A 26662-nucleotide genomic window follows, 5' to 3' on the forward strand; every position below is an offset into this window, starting at 1 on the left:
TTCTCAAGCATTTCCAGGAAATTAAAGAAACAGAAACTCTCCCAAACAGTTTCTATGAAGCCCATATATCTCTAATACAAAAAGGAAACAAAGACACCACAAGAAAAGAAAACTACAGGCCGATATCGCTATTGAACACAAATGGGAAGATTCTAAACAAAATAATAGCAAACAGAATCCAACAACTCATCAAAAAGATCATGCACCATGACTAAGTGGGATTCATCCCGGTGATGCAGGGATGGTTTAACATTCGGAACTCAATCAACAAAATAATTTATATCAACAAAAGAAAAGATAATAATCATTGATCATATCAATAGATGCAGAGAAAGCATTTGACAAGATCCAGGACCCATTTATGATGAAAACTCTCGCCAAAATATTAATAAAGGGGACTTTCCTCAATATAGTTAAAGCCATCTACCACAAGCCTACAGCAAGGATCATCCTCAATGGGTAAAAACTAAGAGCCTTTCCCCTAAGACCAGGGATGAGACAAGGATGCCCACTCTCTCCAATACTGTTCAATAGAGTACTGGAAGTACTTGCAATAGCGATTAGGCAAGAAAAAGATATTAAGGGCATCCAGGTAGGAAAGGAAGAAATCAATCTCCCACTATTCGCAGATGATATGATACTATACTTAGAGAACCATAAAACCTCTATCAAGAAACTCATAGGAACAATAGACTTGTATAGTAAAGTTGCAGGCTATAAAATCAATAACCAAAAGTCCATGCTTTCCAAAATGCAAATAGTGAAAGAGAAGAAAGTGACATGAAAAAAGAATCCCGTTCACAATTGTGCCCCAGAAAATCTAGAACCTAAGAATCAGCTTAACAACAGAAGTAAAGGACCTGTACAAAGAAAACTACAAAACGCTACTTCAGGAAGTAAAAGAGGACATGAGGAAATGGAAAAAAATATTTCCTGTTCAGGGATTGGGAGTATTAACATTGTCAAAATGGCAATACTTCTCAAAGCATTGTACAAATTCAATGCGATCCCTATAAGGATACCCATGATATTCTTCAAAGAAATGGAGCAAACACTCCTGAAATTTATATGGAACAATCAGCCACCACCATGCTGAGACCACTCTCCGCACACATGAAGGTACCAGCAGAGGAACAAAGCCACGTGGGTTCCGGGTCCGAGATCTCCAAGCCTACTCGGATTGGGGCTGAGCATCCTCCACCCAGATCCTCCAAATTCCAGTAGGCGGGGGTCACACCCACCAACTGACCCCCTGGTGCCGTATAATCCCATTAACGGCCAAGACTCAGAGACTATAAAACCCAGCTCCCGGAAGCACGTGGCCGCGAATCATGTCATTCCTACTTTGGACAAACTGGCAGGCTACCGAATGTAACCTGCCCACACGGCAGAGTCTGGCAAACTCCCCGTGGCTTACCCAATATGCCAAATACCAATAACAATGAAGGGTCTCATTCTCCTAACACTTAAAGAGCCTTGAATATGGCACTTTTTAAAAAAAAATCTCAGGGCTAGGACAAAGGAGACGTTACTGGGGCCTGCTCGAGGCAATCGATGAAGCCCCCACGAGTAGCTAAAGCAATTCTTGGGAAGAAGAAAATGGGAGGAATCAACCTCCCTAAATTCAAATCTACTACAAAGCAGTAATAATTTAAACAGCATGGTACAAAGGCAGAGATGAAGACCAATAGAACAGGGTTGAATATACTGACATCTCCCCCCAAGCACACGATCATCTAATCTTTGATAAGGGAGCAAGAAAATTGAAGTGGAGCAGGGAAAGCCTCTTTAATAAATTCTGCTGGAAAAACTGAATGGCTACATGCAAAAAAGTGGGCTCAGATCTCTGTCTAACGCCATGCACACAAGTAAGATCAAAGTGGATTAAAGACCTCAACATCAGACAGGAATCCATAAGGTACTTCGAAGAAAATGTTGGCAAAGCCCTCCATGACATTGAACCTAATGGTATCTTCAAAGATGTCATGCCACTGGCTAAGCAAGTGAAAAGAGATAGACAAATGGGACTATCTTAAACTAAGAAGCTTCTGCACCTCAAATGAAACAGTGACCAAAATACAAAGACAGTCTACAGAATGGGAAAGGATATTCCCGAGTATTCCGAGTACACATTCGAAAAGGGGTTGATATCAAAGATATACAAGGTACTGGTTGAACTCCACAAGACAAAAACATCCAACCCCATCACAAAATGGAGCGATGAAATGAACAGAAACTTTCTCAAAGAAGAAATTTTGCTCCATGGCTTGGAGGGCAGCCACACACGCTAGGGGAAAAGTCAGCTCAGATAGAGAAGAGAGTACCAAATGAAAGGTGTTGGGAGGATACTCCCAGCATGGAAGATGCATGCTCAAAGTCCACCATACACCAAACATGATTGCCACTCAATGCCTTTTTGCAAACCACAATACCCAAAAGGAGAGAGAAAGAACGAAAGGGAATGCCCTGCCACAGAGGCAGGGTTGTATGGGGAGTACGGGGGTGGGAGGGATACTGGGACCCGTAGTGTTGGAAAATGTGCACTGGTCCAGGGATGGGTACTTGATCATTGTATAACTGAAACACAAGCACAAAAAATTTTAAGTCTACAACCGTACCTCATAGTGTTTCACTAATAAAAATTAAAAAAATAAAATATCAGAAGAAAATTTAAATAAAATCTCTGGACTGGGATGGATGGCGCCCGCTCCAGCAAATTAATGAAGAATGGGATGACAGTTATACAGTGATACATTTTTCTCATAATCTTTTCCTTCCTCTTCTTCCCTCTACTCTTTCTTTCTCCCTTTCCATTTCTCCTTTGTTTTAGAACCTGCTTCCCTTATTCTTTGCCTTTCTGCCCTTTCCTGTTCTCTTTCTCTAACCTTCTATGATTTCTCTTTTTCTTTTGACCTCTTGCCCTCCCCCATTAATGTTTCTTGAATATGTGGGTTTTTAGTAAAATTATATCTTCCAGTGAAGTTTCTAGTTGTGTTCCAAGTATGTCTGTGGAGTCTCTTGATCCTGAAGTAAGTGAAGCTGGATCCCATTAGTAAACCCCCTTCAAATGAATGGTTTAAATTAATGAATTGTTGTTAACAAACTCCCTGAAATCATATATTCACTGTTAGAACATGGAACTTCCATTAATGTGAAAAAAATATCATAGTTTTAACAACATGTTTATTTCGTTTCATTGGAGGGAATTAGGTAATTATGTGGGACATAGAGCATCTGTGATTTCTATTAACAGTTTGCAACCCATAATGTGAGGCCAAGTGGTACTTACCATATCAGAGGTACAGACATTGGCTTCATGCTTACTGCCTGGAATATCTTATTGAAGATGAAAGCATAAACTGAAATTTCCTTGACAGATAATCTGAATTGTTCTCTGCTCCCTGGATGTGTACATGACATCTAGTCCAAACCAACCCTTCCATTAAGTCCAATATTTTCTGAAGCCCTTTGGTGATGTTTCAGCAACACAAAGAGAGTAAATGAACAGTACAGTTACCAGAAACCCTTACAGCCTTCAGCCCTCCTAGCACTTCTGTAGGAAAGAACCTTCCCTATAGTTCTGCTTTCCTATCTCCCTCTCCTGACTGCACCTTTTCTTCCTGAGTCCAGAAGCATTGTCCAGCATTTTTCTAATTGCTCTAGGGTTTGGTGCTGCTGCTTTCAGTTGAAACAAAAATCATATTTCTTAATCACATACTTCAGAGTTACAGGCTGCATAGGGCAGGCAGTTGAACAATGTCCAAAGTTTCTTTCCATCCATTCTTTTTTCATTATAGTTCTGAATCCACATGGCTTATATAACTTACGTTGTTTTATCCACACTTGACATGGCATTTATAGGCACGTATGTGCCAGGGATCAAGCTCGGGTCAGCTGCTTGTGATTCTATCACTCCAGACACCAAGTATCTTTTTAAATTAGAAATATGATACTTAAATTTTTCTTCTATTTTTAAAGTTTTATTAAAGAACCATGATTTAAAAAGTTATTGATAGTTTAATATTAGACATATAATGTTCTAGCACCAATCCCACCACCAGTGTCGACTTCTACCAGTGTGCCCAAGTTCCCTCCAAGCCCAATAGCGTGTTACCTTAACAGGCACATTTTAAATCTTTCTCATTGTCATTTGGATCTCATGTTTTCAGTGTTGTTGACACTGTGGGTTGAATATAAAACCATATCACTCCCCCAACTGACCCATGTCCCCATAGCCCCTGACCCCCACTCCCTCATTACTTCCCTTCCTTATCTTCTTATATAAATAGGATACTTTGTGACCGTGCAAGCCCCGAGGTGTCGACCAGACACCGGGAAACAAAGCTGATCTGAGCCTCTCTGCCTCTCCCTTTCCGCAGCCCAAGCCGAGCTGGGCTCTTCTTCCCACCCAGTTTTTACTCCCCAGACACACACCAGGTATCCGTGGCGATATGGTCACTTTAGAAGTGGGTGTGACCTCAATGCCTCTTTGGCTGATCACAGCGCCCAGGAGGAGAGAGAGAACAGGGGGGAATGCCCTGCCACAGTGGCAGGGGGGATGGGGGGATGGGAGGATGGGGGGGAGGGATATTATCCTGGTGGTGGAAAATGGGCACTGGTGGAGGGATGGGTATTTGATCGTGGTATGACCGAGATCCAAGCACAAAATTTGTAAATCTACAACTGTACCTCATGTTGTTTCACTAATAAAAAAGAAAAAAAACAAATAGATGATATAGGATAACCAGAAAAAAAAAGAAAGAAAGAAAGAAAGAAAGAAAGAACCTCCCAAGAAGATTGCACTCTCAAGCAGAGAGGACCACAAGACCTTGACCTTTGACTTCTAACCTCTATGCTGCTGTTAAAGATACCCACACTGTGATCCTGGTCATAGTGGCAAAAGTCAATTAAAACACTATATTAAAGAAAATCCAGAACATGCCTTCATCAGGGGGGAAGGAGTTTTCCTTTAGGGTCTCCCCCAGACCATTCAGAAGTACCTTTGATACCAGGAAATTTCTCTTGGATGTTTGATTCAAAAGTCAGAAATGACCCTACACATGCAGGCCATTTCCTTGAAGAGACTTTGCTCTAAGAATTGCTCTAAGACTTTGCTCTTCATGCTGAAAGTAGACTATAGAACAAACATGATTGTCACCCATTACCTCTTTTGTAAACCACAACATCCAGTAAGAGAGAGAGAACAGAAGGGAATGCCCTGCCACAGAGGCAGTGTGGGATGGGGGGTGGGAAGGGGGGAGGGATACTGGGATCCGTGGTGGTGGGAAATGGGCACTGGTGGAGGAATGGGCATTTGATCATTGCATAATTGAAACCCAAGCACAAAAATTTGTAAGTCTACAACTGTACTTCATGATGTCTCCCAAAAAAAAAAAAAAAGAAGTGGGTGTGACGTTTAAAAAGTGGTCGTGGCCTAATTCTCAGCGGGCAAATGCTTACGCGGCCGCAGGTAGTTTACTTAAATCAAGAAATCTCACCCCTACACCTACACAACAACATGAAGAAACAACGCAAATCCCCGCCACAGGGAGACCACGAGGAAATAAGTTCAGAAGCCTCAGTAGGTGCTAGCAACCTTAGGGACCTCGCTGACAAGGAATTCAGGTATGAAGTCATTAAGATGTTCAATCAACTCGATGAAACAGTCAGACAGATATCTGCTAAATTGAAAGAGGATATGAAAGAAACAATCAATCGCACAATCGACAAAATACAGCAAGAAATGAGAGCCGAAATTGGAAAGCTTCGCACAGAAATGGCACGGATCACAGATTCCATAGATGAAGTCAAAAACTCACTCTGTGCCCTCAAAAATAGAATGACCACAGCTGAGGAAAGAATCAGTGAGCTGAAAGATCAGCTGCACCAAGCCAACACACAACAACGAACAGTGGCAAAGGACCTCAAAATAGCTCTACAGAGAATCAGAGTCCTAAGAGACGATTCCAAAAGAAACAACATTAGAATCATTGGACTACCAGAAGCTCAGGGAAACAATCCCAATGAAAAAAACCATGCTTAAACAAATCAACAATCACAATCACAACCATCCTGTTATTCATCGATTGCCTCAAGCAGGCCCCAGTTAAATCACCTTTGTCATAGCCCTGAGATTTTTTTTTAAAAAAGTGCCATATTCAAGGCTCTTTCAGAGTTAGGAGAATGAGACCCTTCACTGTTACTGGTATTTGGCATATTGGGTATGCCATGGGGAGTTTGCCAGACTCTGCCGTGTGGGCAGGTTACATTCAGTAGCCTGCCAGTTTGTCCAAAGTAGGAATGAGTTGATAAGATTTCTCGAGGCCGCGAATGCAGCAGCGCACTTCTGGGAGCTGGGTTTTATAGTCTCTGAGTCTTGGCCATTGATGGGATTACACAGCGCCAGGGGGCCAGTTGGTGGGTGTGACCACCGCCTACTGGAATTTGGAGGATCTGGGTGGAGGATGCTCAGTCCCGATCAGAGTAGGCTTGGAGATCTCAGCCCCGGGACCCGCGTGTCTTTTGTTCCTCTGCCGGTACCTTCATGTGTGCGGAGAGTGGTCTCAGCATGGTGGTGGCTGGTTCTGGAGGTCTTTGGCAGCCGGAGCCCTGGTGGGGGCGGGGAGGAAAACTCAACCCGCTCCCCTTCAAGGAGCCCTGGCGAGTTTAGCCAGGCACGGAGGCAGGAGACTCTGCGCTGTTCTCTTCCGGGAGCTGGGTTTTATAGTTTTATAGATGGGTTTTGTGATTTAAAACAAATCATTGCCGAGAAATTCCCAGAGCTCCACAATACAGCCATTCAGATTCAAGAAGCCCGAAGGGTGCCAGCTAAAAGAGACCCGAACAGAAACACTCCAAGACATATTATAGTTAGAATGATAGATGCTGCCGATACAGACACAATACTGCAAGCAGCAAGGGCAAAAAAGGAAATCACATACAAAGGAGCACCCCTGAGATTCACAGCAGACCTATCACAGGAAACCCTACAAGCCCGAAGGCAGTGCCGAGATATCACTTAATCACTTAATCACTTAACTTCCCGTTAGTCATCGATTTGCTCGAGCGGGCGCCAGTAACGTCTCCATTTGTCCCTGTCGCGTGCTAGTGTAGTCCAATGGCATCTCTTCGCTCTGGGATCATGAAGAGCCTCAAACTGATCGTTCAGGATCTTGACGAAGAAGTCTGACCATCTGGTAGGTGGGCGGCCACGTGGTCTTTTGACATCCCGTGGAATCCAGTCAGTAACAGCTCTAGTCCAGCGGTCGTCTTTAGATCTCATTATGTGACCAGCCCATCTGATTTTTGACACCTTGGCAAATGAGACAGCGTCCCTGATTCTTGATCGTCGACGGATGTCGGAACTCCGGATTTTTTCTCTCATTTGAGTGAAATGTGATATTCCAAGCATAGCTCTTTCTATTCTTCTTTGGGAGACCTGAATAGCATTCTCATCCTGTTTGCATAGGGCCCAGGTCTCTGAGTCATATGATAATGCAGTAAGAACAGTGGAATCAAAGAGATGTGCCTGGAGCCGGAGGTTCTTCGTCCTCTTAGCTATTTCTTCGACGTTCTTGAAGGCGTTCCAAGCCGCTCTCTTCCTCCTGCGCAGCTCGGGTGCCAGGTCATTTGTCATGTTGACTTCTCGACCTAGGTACACATAGCTGTTGCATTCGGAGATGGTGGTTCCGTTGAGAGCGAATGGGGCATCAGGAACGAGGCTGTTTCTCATAAACATTGTCTTCGTAAGATTCAGCTGTAGTCCTACCTTTTCACACTCACGGTCAAAGTTGGCCAGCATTTGTGCCGCTTGGCTGATGTTTGGTGTTATTAAAACAATGTCATCAGCAAAGCGGAGGTGGTGTAATTGCCGACCATCTGTCTTCACTCCCGTTCCTTCCCATTCCAGTCGTCGCATGATGTTCTCGAGGTTGGCACTGAAGAGTTTCGGTGAAATGGTATCACCCTGCCGAACCCCTCTCCTGACATCAATGATCACTTATTTGTAGAATGGTGAGATCCTGGTAGTGAATCTGCAATACAGCTCATGGAGGATCTTGATGTATTGGGCTTGAATGCCCTGATTGGCTAGGGCTTCAATGACCGCTTCTGTCTCAACAGAATCAAAGGCCTTCTTTATATCAATGAACGTTAAACAGAGCAGCATCTTGAACTCCTGAGAAACCTCAATGAGCTTGGTTATCGTGTGGATATGGTCAATGGTGCTGAATCCTTTGCAGAACCCGGCTTGCTCGCATGGTTGTCCTTCATCTAGTGTTCTGCCAATCCTATTTAGGATGACTCCAGTGAACAACTTGTAGATGACAGACAATAGGGATCGGGCTGCGTGTCCCTCCACCGCTTGTGGGGCCTAGGCGGGAGCGGTGGCGCCGGCAGCCCGGGCGGGCCGGTCCGGGAGTGGCGGCGGCGGCGGGATGGCGGCGTCAGCACTGTAGGCCTGCACCAAGTGCACGCAGCGCTACCCCTTCGAGGAACTCTCGAAGGGACAGCAGCTCTGCAAGGAATGTCGGATTGCACATCCTATTGTAAAATGTACTTACTGCAGATCCGAATTTCAGCAAGAGAGCAAAACTAACACAATTTGTAAGAAGTGTGCTCAAAATGTGAAACAGTTTGGCACGCCCAAGCCTTGTCAGTACTGTAACATAATAGCCGCGTTTATTGGCACCAAGTGTCAGCGTTGCACGAATTCCGAAAAGAAGTATGGGGCGCCTCAGACTTGTGAGCATTGCAAGCAGCAGTGTGCTTTCGATCGGAAGGAGGAGGGCAGGAGGAAGGTTGATGGAAAGTTACTCTGCTGGCTTTGTACTCTGTCATACAAAAGAGTCTTACAGAAGACAAAGGAGCAGAGGAAGAGCCTGGGCACCTCCCATTCCAACTCCTCCTCGTCCCTTCCTGAGAAAGACCAGCATCACTCAAAGCACCACCACCATCACCACCACCACCACTACCGGCACAGCAGCGGCCAACACAAAATCAGCAATTTGGGTCCAGAACAAGACCAGGGACTGTGGAAACAGAGCCATAAATCTTCTGCTGCAATTCAGAATGAAACTCCAAAGAAAAAGCCCAAATTGGAATCTAAGCTATCTAACGGAGATAGTAGCTCTATAAATCATTCAGCAGATAGTGGGGGAATGGACAATATTGTCCTCATCAGGCAGCTGAAGGAGGAGGTGCTGTCCCTGAAGCGCCTCCTGCAACAGTGTGACCAGACCATCCTGGAGAAGGACAAGAAGCTAACAGAGGCGAGATATAGTGAAAAAAACTCACTGAAATGAATGCTTCACCAAGAATACTCTATCCAGCTAAACTCTCACTCAAAATAGAAGGAACGCTACACTATTTCCAAGATAAACAACAGCTCAGGAACTTCATAGACTCAAAACCAAACCTAAAACAAGGGCTAATGGGGCTACTATAAGACAAGACAAATCCTACAACCAAAACGGATCCTTACAAAACGATGACACAAAACCCTATAACAGTAATCTCTGTCAATGTCAATGGTCTAAATTCACAATTTATGACACACAGAGTGGCAAAATGGATACAGAGACAGAACCCAACATTCTGCTGCCTGAAAGAAACTCATCTCAACAGTCAGAGAAAAAACACAGACTCTAAGTGAAAGGATGGAAAACAATCCTGCAAGCAAACAGCTCCTGCAAAACAGCTGGGGTGGCCATACTAGTATCGGACAACATTAATTTCACCTTGAAAAAGACTAGAAGGGAAAGTGAAGGCCATTTTCTCTTCATCAAGGGATACGCATAACAAGAAGAAATCACACTCTTAAATGTATACACACCTATTGAGGGAACAGCTAAATATTTAAAACAACTAATAACAAATTTTAAAGAGGACATTGCAAGCAACACAATAGTACTTGGAGACTTCAACATTGCCCTATCACCTCTGGACAGATCAACAAGCACAAAAACAAGCAAGGAATCATTGGCTTTGAAAGAAGAAATAGAAGAGAGAGGGCTTATAGACCTATACAGGGCTTTACACCCCCAAAATAAAGAATACACATTCTTCTCCAGTGCACACGGAACATTTTCCAAAATAGACCATGTGCTAGGACACAAAACATACCTCAACAGAATTAGGAACATAGAAATAGTATCAGCCATCTTTTCAGACCATGATGCACTGAGGATAGAAGTGAATCACAGACAGACAAGGAGAACCAAATCAAACACGTGGAAGTTAAACAACTCGATGCTGAACAACGAGTGGGTCAGGAAAGAAGTCAAGAACGAAATCAAAAGATACTTGGAAACAAATGAGAATGAAGACACGAGCTACCAGAACCTATGGGATGCAGCGAGAGCCATATTAAAGGGAAAATTTATAGCTCTGCAAGCATATCTTAGGTCTGTAGAAACGATGCACATAAACAACTTGACCTCACAGCCCAAGACCTTAGAAAAGGATCAACAGAAAGAGCCTAAATCAGGCAGAAGGAAAGAGATCATAAAACTTAGAGTAGAAGTCAATGGCATGGAAACCAAAGAAACAATCTGAAAGATCAATGAAACCAAGAGCTGGTTCTTCGAGAAAATAAACAAGATAGATAAAACACTAGCAACACTCACAAAGAAACAGAGAGAGAGAACCCTAATAAACCGAATCAGAAATGAAAAGGGGGATCTCACAACAGAAACCAAAGAAATCCAAAAGATCATCAGAGACTACTTTAAAAGTCTGTATGCCACGAAACAAGAGAACTTAGAAGAAGTGGACAAATTCCTGGATTCCTATAATCTCCCAAAGCTGAATCAAGAATATTTGAAGTATCTGAATAGACCTATTAACATCAACGAAATAGAAACTGCAATCAAAAGTCTTTCCAAAAACAAAAGCCCGGGACCAGATGGATTCACTAGCGAATTTTCCCAAACATTTAAAGAGGACCTGCTGCCAGTCCTTCTCAAGCTTTTCCAGGAAATTGAAAAAACAGAAACTCTCCCAAATAGTTTCTATGAAGCCCATATCTCTCTAATACCAAAAGAAAGCAGAGACACCACGAGAAAAGAAAACTACAGGCTGATATCCCTCATCAACACGGATGCGGAGATTCTCAACAAAATACTAGCAAATAGAATTCAACTACTCATCAAAAACATCATACACCATGACCAAGTAGGATTCATGCCGGGGATGCAAGGCTGGTTTAACACTCAGAAATCGATCAACATAATCCACCATATGAACAAAAGAAAAGATAAAAATAATATGATCATATCAATAGATGCAGAGAAAGCATTTGACAAGATCCAGTACCCATTTATAATGAAAACCCTAGCCAAATTGGGGATAGAGGGGACTTTTCTCAATGTAGTTAAAGCCATCTACCACAAGCCTACAGCAAGCATCGTCCTCAATGGCGAAAAACTGAGAGCCTTCCCTCTAAGATCAGGGACGCAAAATGGATGTCCACTCTCTCTACTGCTGTTCAATATAGGACTGGAAGTACTTGCAATAGCGATTAGGCAAGAAAAAGATATTAGGGGCATCCAGGTAGGAAAGGAGGAAATGAAGCTCTCACTATTCGCATCTGATATGATACTATACTTAGAAAATCCTAAAACCTCTACCAAGAAAGTTCTAGAAACAATAGACTTGTATAGTAAAGTGGCAGTCTATAAAATCAATACCCAAAAGTCCATGGCTTTCCTATATGCAAATAGTGAAAGAGATGAAAGTGACATGAAAAAACATTTCCATTCACTAGTGTTCCCAAGAAAATCAAGTACCTAGGAATCACCTTAACTAAGGAAGTAAAGGACCTATACAAAGAAAACTACAAAATGCCACTTCAGGAAATAAAAGAGGATACGAGGAAATGGAAAAATATCCCCTGTTCATGGATCGAGAGAATTAACATTGTCAAAATGGCAATACTTCCCAAAGGACTGTATAAATTCAACGCAATCACTATTAGGATACCCAGGACATTCTTCAAAGAAGTGGAGCAAACACTCTTGAAATTTATATGGAACAATAAGCCCCCACGAATAGCTAAAGCAATTCTTGGGAAAAAGAAAATGGGAGGAATCAACCTCCCTAACTTCAAACTCTACTACAAGGCAGTAATAATTAAAACAGCATGGTATTGGAACAAAGGCAGGGCTGTAGTCCAATGGAACAGGGTTGAATATAATGACATCTCCCCCCAAGCATACGAGCATCTAATCTTCAATAAGGGGCAAGAAAAGTGAAGTGGAGCAGGGAAAGCCTCTTTAACAAATTATGCTGGCATAACTGGACGGCTACATGCAAAAAATGGGCTCAGATCTTTGCCTAACTCCATGTACAAAAGTAAGGTCTAAGTGGATTAAAGACCTCAACATCAGACCGGAATCTATAAGGTACATTGAGGAAAAAGTTAGCAAAACCCTTCATGACATAGAAGCTAATGGTGTCTTCATAGATGTCACACCGCTGGCCAAGCAAGTGAAAACCGAGATAGACAAATGGGACTATTTAAACTAAGAAGTTTCTGCACCTCAAAAGAAACAGTGACCAAAATACAAAGACAGTCTATAGAATGGGAATGGATATTCACCAACTACACATATGATAAGGGGTTAATTTCAAGGATATACAAAGTACAGGTTGAACTCCACAAAAAGAAAACATTTAACCCCATCAAAAAAATGGGGAAATGAAATGAATAAAAACTTTCACAAAGAAGAAATCCGAATGGCTAAAAGGCACAGGAGAAAATGTTTCACATCATTATTCATTAGGGGGATGCAGGTCAAAACCACAATGAGATATCACTTCACACCACAGAGACTGGCCCATATCCACAAGAACAAAAGCAACCGTGCTGGTGCGGATGTGGTGAGAAAGGAACACTCATTCACTGTTGGTGGGAATGCCGACTGGTTCAGCCCTTTTGGAAAACAGTATGGACTATTCTCAAAAAATTAGAAATTGAGCTCCCATTTGATCCAGCAAAACCACTCCTGGGAATATATCCCAGAGAGGCAAAAAATGTATAGTCTAAGTGACATCTGCAATTGTCTGTTTATTGCAGTACTCTTTAGAATAGCCCAGAATCTGGAAAAATCTGAGTGCCCGAGAACAGGTGACTGGTTAAAGAAACTTTGGTACATTTACACAATGAAGTACTATGTAACTGTTAGAAAAGATAAAGTCATGAAATTACATACAAGTGGTACTACATGGAAAGTAACATGTTAATCGAAATGACTCAGAAAGAAAGGGATAGACATAGAAAGATTGTATTCATCTGGGGAACATAAAGTAACAAAATAGGAAACTAACACCCAAGAATGTCCGAGATTAGAACCAGGAATTTTACTCCATGACTTGGAGGCCAACTACACATACTAGTGGATAATGGAGTTCAGATAAAGCGGGGAACACCAAATAAAGGTGTTGGGAGGATCCTCCCTGGATGGGAGACGCATGCTGAAAGTAGACTATAGACCAAACATGATTGCCACTCAATATTTCTTTTGGAAACCACAACACCCAAAAGGAGAGAGAGAACAGAGCAGAATGCCCTGCCACAGAGACAGGGTGGGATGGGGGTATGGGGGGTGGGAGGGATCCTGGGATTCGTGGTGGTGGGAAATGGGCACTGGTGGAGGGATGGGTATTTGATCATTGTATAACTGAAACCCAAGCACAAAAATTTGTAATTCTGCAACTGTATCTCATGATGTCTCACTATTAAAAAATGATCAAGTACCCATCCCTCCACCAGTGCCCATTCTCCACCACCACTGATCCCAATATCCCTCCCACCCCCATCTCCCCCATCCAACCCTGCCTCTGTGGCAGGGCATTCCCTTTTGTTCTCTCTCTCCTTTTGGGTGCTGTGGTTTGCAAAAGAGACATTGAGTGGCAATCATGTTCAGTCTATAGTCTACTTTCAGCATGCAATTCCCATCCTGGGAGGATCTTCCCAAAACCCTTTATTTGGTGCTCCCTTCTTTATCTGAGCTGCCTTTTCCCCTAGCGTGTGCGGCTGGCTTCCATGCCATGGAGTAAAACTCCAGGTACTTCTCTCAGCTATTCTTGGGTGTTAGTCTCCTATTTTCTTACTTTTTGTTCCCCAGATGAATGCAATCTTTCTATGTCTGTCCCTCTCTTTCTTCTTTCTGACTCATTTCACTTAGTATGATACTTTCCATGCAGTACCACTTGTATGTAAATTTCATGACTTTATGTTTTCTAATGGCTACATAGTACTACGTTGTGTAGATGTACCAAAGTTTCTTTAACCAGTCATCTGTTCTCGGGCACTTGGGTTTATTCCAGATTTTTGCTATTGTAAATAGTGCAGCAATGAACACAGAAGTGTAGATGCCATTTCGACTGTACTTTTTTGCCTCTCCAGGATAGATTCCCAGGAGTAGTATTGCTGGGTCAAATGGAGCTCAATTTCTAATTTTTGGAGAATTGCCCATACTGCTTTACAAAAGGGCTGAACAAGTCGGCATTCCCACAGCAGTGAAGGGAGGTCCCTCTCTGGCCACATCCTCGCCAACACCAGTTGGTTTTTTTCTTCTGGATGTGGTCCAGTCTCTGTAGTGTGAAATGATATCTCGTTGTTGTTTTGATCTGCATCTCCTTGATGATTAATGATGTAGAACATTTTCTCATGTGCGTTTTAGCCATTAAGGTTTCTTCTTTGAGAAAGTTTCTGTTCATTTCATCACCCCATTTTTTGATGGGGTTGGATGTTTCCTTCTTGTGGAGTTCAACCAGTACTTTGTATAATCTTGATACCAACCCCTTGTCAGATAGGTATTGGGCGAATATCCTTTCTAATTCTGTAGACTGTAGACTGTCTCTGTATTTTGGTCACTGTTTCTTTTGAGGTGCAGAAGCTCCTTAGTTTAAGATAGTCCCATTTGTCTATCTCTTTTCACTTGCTTAGCCAGTGGCGTGACATCTTTGAAGATATCATTAGCTTCAATGTCCTGGGGGGTTTTGGTAACTTTGTCATCAATGTACCTTATGGATTCCGGTCTTATGTTGAGATCTTCAATCCATTTTTTTGTAGGAGTACTGCTATTTATTCAGCCATTGAACTGGTCATGAACTCCACCTTAATTTTTATTTATTTTTTGTTCTTATATTTATTTATTGAATCACTGTGGGGAAAGTGACTAAGCTTTCAGTTTTAAGTCTCGGTCATACAATGATCAAATACCTTTCCCTTCACCAGTACTCATTCTTCACCACCAAGAACCCCAGTATACTCCCCCTCCCACCCCTCCAAATGCCTGTGAGGCAGATGATTTCTACTTAACTGTTCTCTACATTGATTACATTCATCATTTCGACAAAAGATGCACCATTATTGTTTAGAATTTCCCCCCAAACAATCAGAATTGCTGAAAAGGCATTGTGAAATATTTTGTTTTCTATAGCTGGTTATGAGAACCATATAATGTCACGAGGTCACAATTTTGGATTTCTGCAAAGAGACAGATAATTGGGAGATTGGTTTCTGTGTTTCTGGTGTTATGGCCATGCCAGAGAACCGCTCATGGAGGGCAACTCGTGACCTCGGTAGGGCGTGAAGGATGTGCCGGTACTGCCCCCCTTCCCATGAGACTGTGATTGCCCTGTCACTGCCGGTTCGTACCTGGCTTTCCTATAAGCTCTGAGGCGGTGGCCACCTTGCTGCCAGAGAGGGAAAAGGTGGAAGAGAGCAACACCCTTTCCCTCCCTCCCGGGGAGGCATGACGCCGTAGTTTAACACATGGTCCATTCACTTTTCTGCCGCTAGCTGCCAGGTTCTGGATTAAATTCTTTTGCCTCTAGAGCCATGGCCATGCCAGAGAGCCACTTGTGGGGGGCAACTCGTGACCTCAGTAGGACATGAAGGACAAACCGGTACTGCCCTCCTTCCCATGAGACTGCAGTTGCTCCGTTACTGCCTGCTCATACCTGGCTTTCCAATAAGCTCTGAGGTGGCGGCCACCTTACTGCCCAGGGAGGAAAAGGTGAAAGGGAGCAACACCTTTCCCTCCCGGGGAGGCATGGCACCATAGTTTAACGCATGGTCCATTCACTTTTCTGCCGCAAGCTTCCAGGCTCTGGATTAAGTCCTTTTGCCTCTAGAGCCATGGCCTTGCCAGAGAGCCACTTGTGGGGGACAACTCGTGACCTAGATAGGGCTTGAAGGACTAGCCGGTACCACCCTCCTTCCCATGAGACTGCAGTTGCCCCGTCACTGCCGGCTCATACCTGGCTTTCCAATAAGCTCTGAGCCAGCAACAACCTTGTATGCAGTCCAGATTAATTTCTGCCAAAAGCCGCTGGGTTTCAAGATTTGTTTTTGAGTCTCTGGTATCATGGCTATTAATCAGCTTGATCAGGAGCCAGAGAGGCCATTCTTAGGCGGTGACTCGGGGTCTGGTTGGGATGGGGAGAAAGTGTCGGCTCCACCCCCATGTGGTGAGGCCCCGTGTGTCTCATCACTGCAGGCCCAAACCTGACTTTCCTGTGGCCTCTGGAGGATGGTGCTCACCAGGCCTCCAGGGGGAACAGGCCTAGGCATGAAACCTATTCCCACCTGGAGTGGCCCAGACCCAGTAACAGGATGCATTTCTGCCAAAAGCCTTTGGGTTCCGAGATTCATTTCTGAGACTCTGGGATCATGGCCATCAAGCAGTTTGATCAGGAACCAGAGAGGCCATGCTTCCAATTATATAGTTGATCTCGAGGTGGTTTGTGGGTGTGTCTCCCACATATCTAACTTTTGGCCGTTTACTTTCTTGGTAAACTTTGCCCCAGGTTTTTAGGGTCTGGCCAAAGGCACAGCAACAATTTTGGGGTATCTGAAAGTCTGACGTTGCCATCAGGCTGCTGATGCACTCACCTCACAGGTACAGATTTACCTGCTGGCAGCGCCAAACCCCCGTCTTTAATCCGTTTTGATCTTACTTTTGTACATGGTGTTAGGCAGAGACCTGAGCCCATTATTTTGCATGTAGCTATCCAGTTTTGCCAGGACAATTTGTTAAAGAGGCTTTCTTTGCTCCACATCTCATTTCCTCTTTAATTGCCTGAAGTAGCGTTTTGTCGTTTTCTTTGTACAGGTCCTTCACTCCCTTAGTTAAGCTGATTCCTAGGTACTTGATTTTCTGGGACATAATTGTGAACGGGATTGTTTTTTCATGTCACTTTCTTCTCTTTCACTATTTGTGTTTAGGAAAGCCATGGACTTTTGGGTACTGATTTTATACCCTGCAACTTTACTATACAAGTCTATTGTTTCTAGGAGTTTCTTGGTAGAGGTTTTATGGTTCTCTAAGTATAGTATCATATCATCTGCGAATAGTGTGAGATTGATTTCTTTCTTTCCTCCCTGGATGCCCTTTCTTTTTCTTGCCTAACTGCTATTGCAAGTACTTCCAGTACTCTATTGAACAACAGTGGAGAGAGTGGGCATTCTTGTCTCGTCCCTGATCTTAGAGGGAAGACTCTCATTTTTTCCCCATTGAGGATGATGCTTGCTGTAGGCTTGTGGTAGATGGCTTTAACTATATTCAAGAAAGTTCCCTCTATTAACATTTTGGCAAGGGTTTTCATCATAAGCGGGTCCTGAAACTTGTCAAATGCTTTCTCTGCATCTATTGATATGATCATATGGCTTTTATTTTTTCTTCTGTTGATATGATGGAGTATGTTGATTGAGTTCCGAATGTTAAACCACCCCTGCATCCGGGGGATGAATCCCACTGAGTTGTTGAATTCTCTTTGCTATTATTTTGTTGAGAATCTTCGCATTTGTGTTCAATAGGGATATCGGCCTGTAGTTTTCTTTTCTTGTGGTGTCTTAGTTTCCTTTTGGTATTAGAGAGATATGGGCTTCATAGAAACTGCTTGGTAGAGTTACTGTTTCTTCAATTTCCTGGAAAAGCTTGAGAAGAACTGGCAATAGGTCCTCTATAAATGTTTGGAAAAATTCGCTAGTGAATCCATCTGGACCTGGGCTTTCGTTTTTTGGAAGATTTTTGTTTACAATTTCAATTTCCTTTATGTTAACACATCTATTATGGTACTATAGGTCTTCTTGATTCAGCCTTGAGATTCCAGGAATTTATCCATTTGTTCTAGGTTCTCTTGTTTCGTGGCATACAGAGTGTCAAAGTAGTCGCTGATGATCTTTTGAATTTCTTTGGTTTCTGTTCTGATATCCCCCTTTTCATTTCTTATTCGGTTTATTAGCGTTCTCTCTCTCTGTTTCTTTGTGAGTGTTGCTAGTGGTTTATCTATCTTGTTTATTTTTTCGAAGAACCAGTTCTTGGTTTTTCTTCCTTCTGCCTTTTTGGGGCTCCTTTCATTGATTCTTTTCTAAGATCTTGAGCTGTGAAGTCAAGTTGTTTGTGTGCATCCTTTTTTCCTTCCTGAGAAATGATTTTAGAGCTATAATTTTTCCCCTTACATGGCTGTATCTGCACCCCATAGGTTCTGGTAGTTCGTGTCTTCATTCTCATTTGTTTCCAGGTATCTTTTGATGTCGTCCTTGACTTCCTTCCTGACCCACTCCTTGTTCAACATCGAGTTGTTTAATTTCCAGGTGTTTGATTTGGTTCTCCTTTTCTGCGTGTGATTCATTTCTATTCTCAGTGAATCATCGTCTGGAAAGATTGTTGATACTATTTCTATCTTCCTGATTCTATTGAGTTATGTTTTGTGGCCTCTTTTCATCTTCGTCCCATTTGGTAGGGAATTGTGTTGTTTCTTCATATTGGTGTGTAGGTATGAGAACTGAGATGTTACACTAGATTTCTTGTTATGAGTAAACTACCTACGGCTGCCTAAAATTAGGCCATGCCCACTTCGCAGAAGCCACGTCCACTTCTGAAGAGGCCACGTCCCCATGGCAACCTGGTGTGTGGGGGGGGAAGTTGAGAGGGGAAGAAGACTGGCACAGCATTGGGGATGAGAAGGAAGAGGCTCAGTGCTGCTTTTGTCCCAGGGTCCTAGAGGACGCCTGGGGCTCTTGCCTGGAGAGAGCCATGTCCCGGGTTCAAATACTTGCGGGTTAACTTACCTGGGAGGGGAAGAAGACCCGCCCAGCACTGGGGACGAAGAGGAAGAGCTAACACATTCTTCTATGAATAAAGTTTTCCAGCAATTTTCAATGGGAATTTTCATACATTGTGCATATGAGCAAGTTTGGCAAATATTTTCATTAATAAACTCTAGCAACTGCTGTGATGTGTTGTCATGATTCCTGTTCAGAATACACTTACTGCACTAGATACTGTATTAGAATTCACTTACTGCAGTAGATAATTGGAGGTATCAATTCTCTTCTTTCTGGCAATTGACTTCTAAAAAATGTCTTTCCCCAAGTAATGTCAGTTCCCATGGATAGCCTGTATTCAATGAGTGGTCAATGCAAGGAGTATAAAGGCCAGGATTCCTTAACTCCAATGCGTGGCAACTGTGAAGGACCAATCTAGCATTACTTTCTCGGTAGGGTTTGCTGAGATTGTGGCTGATACAGCATCATAGCTCAATTTCCAATTCTCCTTCCTTTCTTCCTCAAAATTTGAAACCACAGAGCACTTCATACTGAAAATTCCTGTTGCTAATTACCATTTCTGGGCTGGAGCGATAGCACAGTGGGTAGGGTGTTTGCCTTGCAAGCAGCCAATATGGCCGACCCGAGTTGGCAAGCTACCAAAAGTATCTCGCCCGCACAGCAAAGCCTGGCAAGCTACCCGTGATGTATTCGATATGCCAAACACAGTAACAATTGTCACAATGGAGACGTTATTGGTCCTGCTCAAGCAAATCGATGAACAACGGGAGGACAGTGACAGTGAATCACCATTTCAGTCTATCTCTTGGGCAATATTACCTGTAATACTCCCTTTTTAAGTGATTCTAATTTGACTGTACCACATGTTTCCTACTGGGACCATGATTGACACAGAATATTGCAGTTATTATTTATTCCATCAAATGCAGTTTCATTCACAATAGCACTTGTTTATTTTGTTATTTTTGCTTTTTATGTAGACCAGGGGATATAAATTGGTGATCGTATGAATCGGGGTCTATTTAACATATTTTGCATGTATTTATATTTGATTTATTTTTGGTCTATACTAAGCTGTACTCAGAACTTGCTCCTGGCTCTGTGCTCAGGGATTACTCCTCTGGTGGTGCTCAGGAGACCATATGTGGTGTCAGTTATTGAACCCAGATTGGCTACATGCAGGATCGCTGCCTTACCCACTGTATTATCTCTATAACCCTATTTAATTTATAAAATCACTTTTTCTGGTCTGCTACAGTTGCACAATTCATAGTCTTTCTTTCAATTTCGGTGTCATTCCTTTCATAATGCTTGATATATGTATCTATGATTCACAGCTTTATGAAAATGAAGTACTATACAGAGAAGGGACCTGTGAAGCGTATATTAGTGTTCTTTTTTAACCTGAAAAGATTACAAAGGAAAACTGGGTGCACTGACTGGATAAATGATTGGGGGAAAAGTAGTTCTTTTGTTGCTATGCAACAGACCTTTTGTGCCTTCCATTACTATTCTGGACCATCATACACAAAAAATCTGTATAGCTCAGTTTATTGCAATTTTTGCAAACATTTTATTTTCCTGGGTTGTAAGGCAAGTTTAGCACCCACCCAAGCAATATCATCATAGGGACTAAAGTAAGGTCAGTACCCAGGTGGCTATGAAAAAGTGTGTCCACATCCAACTTTCTTGTGCTCCGGAAAGTTAGTTTTCTGCAGTTAGTCTGAGAGGTAGCATCATAGAACAGAATTTTTGACCATGAGTCCTGAAGTCAGGCAACTTAGGTTGAAATATTCTTTGCCTTTAAACATTCTTTGGCCTTGGGCAAGTACATAAGTGTTCTGTAGTAGGCATAATATTGCTATTAAATCACCTTCATTCTTTTTCAAATAAAATTAAAAAAATATTCTGTAGTTAAATCTGTCATTATTATCCTGTTAATTGTTTTTATTTTGAGCACCTGACCTTCCTTAGATTATATGCGCATTTCTCCTTTAAAAGTATTTTATTCTTATTTATTTATTTTAAAATTTTTTATTAGTGCTGAAAGTAGACTATAGATCGAACATGATGGCCACACAACACCCCAAACGAGAGAGAGAACAAAAGTATTTTATTCTTGGGGCTGGAGCGATAGTTCAGCGGGCAGGGCGTCTGCTTTGCACATGACTGACCCGGGTTTGATCCTCAGCAATCCATATGGTCTCCTGAGCACTGCTTGGAGTGATTCTTGAGTACAGAACCAGGAGTAACCCCTGTGCATTGCTGGGTGTGAGCCAAAAAGCCAAAAAAATTCTATTCTTGTTGTAGTTAAGATAACAATAGTTTACACATTTTAAACAATATGTTTATAATACTGTTAACATTTATGGTCTTGATGTAGAATTTAATTTTTTCTTTAAGAAATAATGGGAGATCAAAAAGCATTATAATATAATTGTAGTATCCAGAACATAATTCTGTCACATTTTTCTAAACATTTAAAAATTGTTGTGACAAAAAAGGTTTGTATATAAAATATACTTTATTTCAGTTCAGTTATTAAAGTATTGATATTCAGAGAAGTTCCACATAAAAAGTACTATATACATATAGTACTATAAATCAATTTCTTAAATGACTAAGATGATAATATATATTCATGGGAAAAGTACAAACAGTAATTTAAAGAATAGATGAAAATAATGTAATAAGCACCCTAAAAGGTGAGTAATGGAAAACAGCAGATTAAAAAAGAGTTCTCTATTTTTTGGTCTCTTATCTATTATTTTGATAATTATTTTGATAAAGGAAATTGGTGAATAAAATTATTTTTCTTTTTGCTCCTGTTACTTCTATATACTACCCATAGTGTTTTGGAAGCTATATATCTTATTTCCCTGCTAATGCTTTTTAGCTGAAACGTTTAGGAGTTGAAAATTAATATTTTATCAACATCTCAATTTTCAAGATATATAACCCCCTTTAGTATATTTTGGTTTTCTGTCTTGACTTTTTTGATATATATATTTTTGAAATTAGCCCAACAGACGGTGAACTGATATCTAGTCCAGTGGTAGAGTACCTGCTTTACATGTATGAAGTCCTGGGTCTGATATCTGGTATAAGATTATTTCTTTATGTTCATTTTGCTATTTAATCCATTAATTTTTTTTTACCACAAACAATGTTTTCAATTTCTAAGAGATTATTTAATCTTTTTAAAAAAGCAATCTCCTCGGATTCTGGGTTAGATTTTTCTTTCTTTTTTGGAGGGGGCCACTCCCAGTTGTACTCAGGACTTACTCCTGACTTTGTACTTGGGGATCACTTGGCAGTGCTCAGGGATCCATATGTGATGCTGGGAATCAGTGCATACAAGTGCAACTCAGCTGTATGCAAGACAAGTGCTCTACCCAGTAAACTCTCTAACCCTAGTTTCTTTTTGATTTTGGGGGAGTAGTGTAGTGTAGTGTCAGGGATTGAACCTGGGTTGGTTGTGTGCAACATAAGCACCCTACTCGCCACGCAGTCTCTGGCCCGAATAACCCTAGATTTTCCCCTTAAAGTTCACGACACGCTATTGCAGTTTGGAACTTTGGATTTTTTTACATACCTTTATATTTCAGCTAAATTCCCATTTTTGTTTTAGATTCCTTTTGTCTTTTGTATTCCTTTTTTAAAGTTTTATCTTAGTCACTGTGATTTAAAATACTGTTAATGATGCTGTTTCAGGCATACAATGATCCAAAACTACCCCCTTTTACCACAGTGTCTGCTGCCCTCCACCACTGTCTTGTAATTCCCTTTAATACCCCACCTCTCTTCCCCATATCCCAGTCATGGTAAGTGTTCTCAGTTTCTGTTGCCTTTGGCAATTTTTATTTCCTCACTTTCCTTCTTTGTATCTGACATATAATAGATATTGTGTGTCTGTCCCTCTCTGGCTGATTTCACTCAGCATGACACTGAGTATATATCTCTTACTTGCAGTTAAAATAATACTTGGATATAGCAGGTCTTATCGAGACGTAAATGTGTTAGAGTTCACATCTACCTCATTTAATCAGCAAAGACTTTAAGTGGTTATTCATAACATTTGCATTTTCATATGGGTCGAATTTAAATTGCCAGGAATGGGTAAAGTGAACCTGTTTGAAGGATGAACTGTAATGAAAGAAGATCAATACAAAATTTTAGATTACTTTAAGCATTATACTTTGACTCTATCATAATTTAAATATACGGTGATGGTGGAGGGAGTAGCAAGTAACCAGAAAGGTATTTGGGGAACATCATTCGATGCTAGGGAGAAGAACATTTTGCAACTGGTTTGATGTTGAGATACTAAAAGGGTTTGACTAAAAGCATGACCTAATTGAACATGTTCAGAAAAATCAATCTGACTACAGTGAACAGATGATTGGAATGGTGATTGATAGCATAAGGACATAGGAAAAATATTTTTGATTTTATTTTTGGACCACGGGCTGGAGCGATAGCACAGCAGGTAGGGCGTTCGCCTTACACGCGGCCAACATGGCAGACCCGAGTTCGATTCCTCCGCCCCTCTCGGAGAGCCCGGCAAGCTACCGAGAGTATTCGATATGCCAGACACAGTAACAACAAAGTCTCCAATGGAGACGTTACTGGGCCCGCTCGAGCAAATCGACGATCAACGGGAGGGCCTTTACCTTTTATTTTATTTTATTTTTTTTACAGTTGTAGATTTACAATTTTTTGTGCTTTGGTTTCAATTATACAATGATCAGATACCCATCTCTCCACCAGTGCCCATTTTCTACCACCATGGATAATATCCCTCCCACCCCCATCCCCCCATCCCCCCTGTCTCTGTGGCAGGGCAATCCCCTGTGTTCTCTCTCTCCTTTTGGGTGTTGTGGTCTGAAAAAGAGGCATTGAGTGGCAAACATGTTCAGTCCATAGTCTACTTTCGACATGCATCTCCCCTCCTGGGAGGATCCTCCAAACATCCTTTATTTGGTGCTCCCTCCTCTATCTGAACTGCCCTTTCCTCTAGGATACCCGGCTGGCCTCTAAGTTATGGAGTAATCCTCCTGGTGCTGATCTCAGCTATTCTTGGGTATTAATCTCATACTTTGTTACTTTATATCCCCCAGATGAATGCAATCTTTCTATGTCTATCCCTCTCTTTCTGACTCATTTCGCTTAGCATGATACTTTCCATATTGTACCACTTGTATGTAAATTTCATGACTTCATCTTTTCTAACAGCTACATAGTACTCCATTGTGTAGATGTACCAAAGTTTCTTTAACCAGTCATCTGTTCTTGGGCATTCAGGTTTCTTCCAGTTTCTGGCTATTGTAAAGAGTGCTGCAATGAACAAACAAGTGCAGATGTCACTTCGACTATACATTTTTGCCTCTCTGGGATATATTCCCAGGAGTGGTATTGCTGGGTCAAATGGGAGCTCAATTTCTAATTTTTGGAGAATCGTCCATACTGTTTTCCAGAAGGGCTGAACCAATCGACATTCCCACCAACAGTGACGGAGTGTCCCTTTCTCGCCACATCCACGCCAGCATTGGTTGCTTTTGTTCTTTTGAATGTGGGCCAGTCTCTGAACTCTCAGCACTTTTTGATGTATAAGTTTTTCACCTCCTTGTTGATTTCTAATACTTGATTTTTTCATATACAGTTGTAAAGGGATGGTTTTTATTTGGTTATTTTCTAGTTTCTTGCTTGTAAGCATAAATGCAGTTTATTTTTTTTTAATTTTTATTGGTGAAACACCATGAGGTACAGTTGTAGACTTACAAATTTTTGTGCTTAGGTTTCAGTTATACAATGATCAAGTAACCATTCCTCCACTAGTGCACATTTTCCACTGCCACGGGTCCCAGTATCCCTCCCACACCCCATCACCCCCATGCCACTCTGCCTCTGTGGCAGGGCATTCCCTTTTGTTCTCTTTCTCATTTTGGGTGCTGCGGTTTGCAAAAAAGGCACTGAGTGGCAATCGTGTTCGGTCTATAGTCTACTTTCAGCATGCAATTCCCATCCTGGGAGGATCCTCCCAAAACCCTTTATTTGGTGCTCTCTTATCTATCTGAGCTCCCTTTTCCCCTAGCGTGTGTGACTGGCCTCCAAGCCATGGAGTAAAACTCCAGATAATTCTCTCAGCTATTCTTGGGAGTTGGTCTCCTATTTTGTTACTTTATGTTCCTCAGATGAATGCAATCTTTCTATGTCTATCCCTCTCTTTCTGACTCATTTCACTTAACATGATACTATCCATGCAGTACCAATTGTATGTAAATTTTATGACTTCATCTTTTCTAACAGCTACATAGTACTTCATTGTGTAAATGTACCAAAGTTTCTTTAACCAGTCATCTGTTCTCGGGCACTCAGGTTTTTTTTCCAGATTCTGGCTATTGTAAAGAGTGCTGCAATGAACAAACAAGTGCAAATGTCACTTTGACTATACTTTTTTGCCTCTTTGGGATATATTCCCAGGAGTGGTATTGGTGGGTCCAATGGGAGCTCAATTTCTAATTTTTTGAGAATCTTCCATACTGTTTTCCAAAAGGGTTGGACCAGTCAGCATTCCCACCAGCAGTGAAGGAGGGTCCCTTTCTCGCCACATCCGCGCCAGTATTGGTTGCTTTTGTGCTTTTGGATGTGGGCCAGTCTCTGTGGTGTGAAATGATACCTCATTGTTGTTTTGATCTGCATCTCTCTGATGATTAGTGATGTAGAACATTTTCTCATGTGCCTTTTAGCCATTCGGATTTCTTCTTTGCGAAAGTTTCTGTTCATTTCCTCGCCACATTTTTTGATGGGGTTGGGTGTTTTCTTCTTGTGGAGTTCAAAGAGTACCTTGTATATCCTTGATATCAACCGCTTATCGAATGTGTATTCAGCGAATATTCTTTCCCATTCTGTAGACTGTCTTTGTATTTTGCTCACTGTTTCTTTGGAGGTGCAGAAGCTTCTTAGTTTAAGATAGTCCCATGTGTCTATCTCTGTTTTCACTTGCTTGGCAAGTGGCGTGACATCTTTGAAGATACCATTAGCTTCAAAATCATGGAGGGTTTTGCCAACTTTGTCTTCAATGAACCTTATGGATTCCAGTCTGATGTTGAGTGCTTTAATCCATTTTGATCTTACTTTTATACATGGCACTAAGCAGAGATCTGAGCCCACTTTTTTGCATGTAGACGTCCAGTTTTGCCAGCAATTTTTTTAAAAGAGGCGTTTCCTGCTCCACTTCACTTTTCTTACCCGCTTATTGAAGATTAGGTCATATGCTTGGGGGGATATGTCAGTATATTGAATCCTGTTCCATTGATCTACAGCTCTGCCTTTGTTCCAGTACCGTGCTGTTCTCATTATTACTGCTTTGTGTTAGAGTTTGAAGTTGGGGAGGTTGATTCCTCCCATTGCCTTTTCCCAAGAATTGCTTTAGCTATTAGTGGGGGCTTCTTGTTCCATATAAATTTCAGGAGTGTTTGCTCCATTTCTTTTGAAGAATGTCATGGGTATTTTAATAGGGATCACATTGAATTTATACAGTGCTTTGGGAAGTATTGCCATTTTGACAATGTTAATTCT

The 26662-nt window shown here is 41.8% G+C and overlaps 1 pseudogene; it reads left to right on the forward strand.

Annotated features, from left to right (window-relative positions):
• The first annotated feature begins 8435 nt into the window (after positions 1–8435).
• LOC130039236 (protein FAM76B-like) overlaps positions 8436–26662 on the forward strand; it is a 41354-nt pseudogene continuing 23127 nt past the window's right edge.

This window comes from Sorex fumeus, unplaced genomic scaffold, assembly GCF_029834395.1.
Source record: "Sorex fumeus unplaced genomic scaffold, SorFum_2.1 ptg000086l, whole genome shotgun sequence".
Lineage (NCBI taxonomy): Eukaryota > Metazoa > Chordata > Mammalia > Eulipotyphla > Soricidae > Sorex > Sorex fumeus.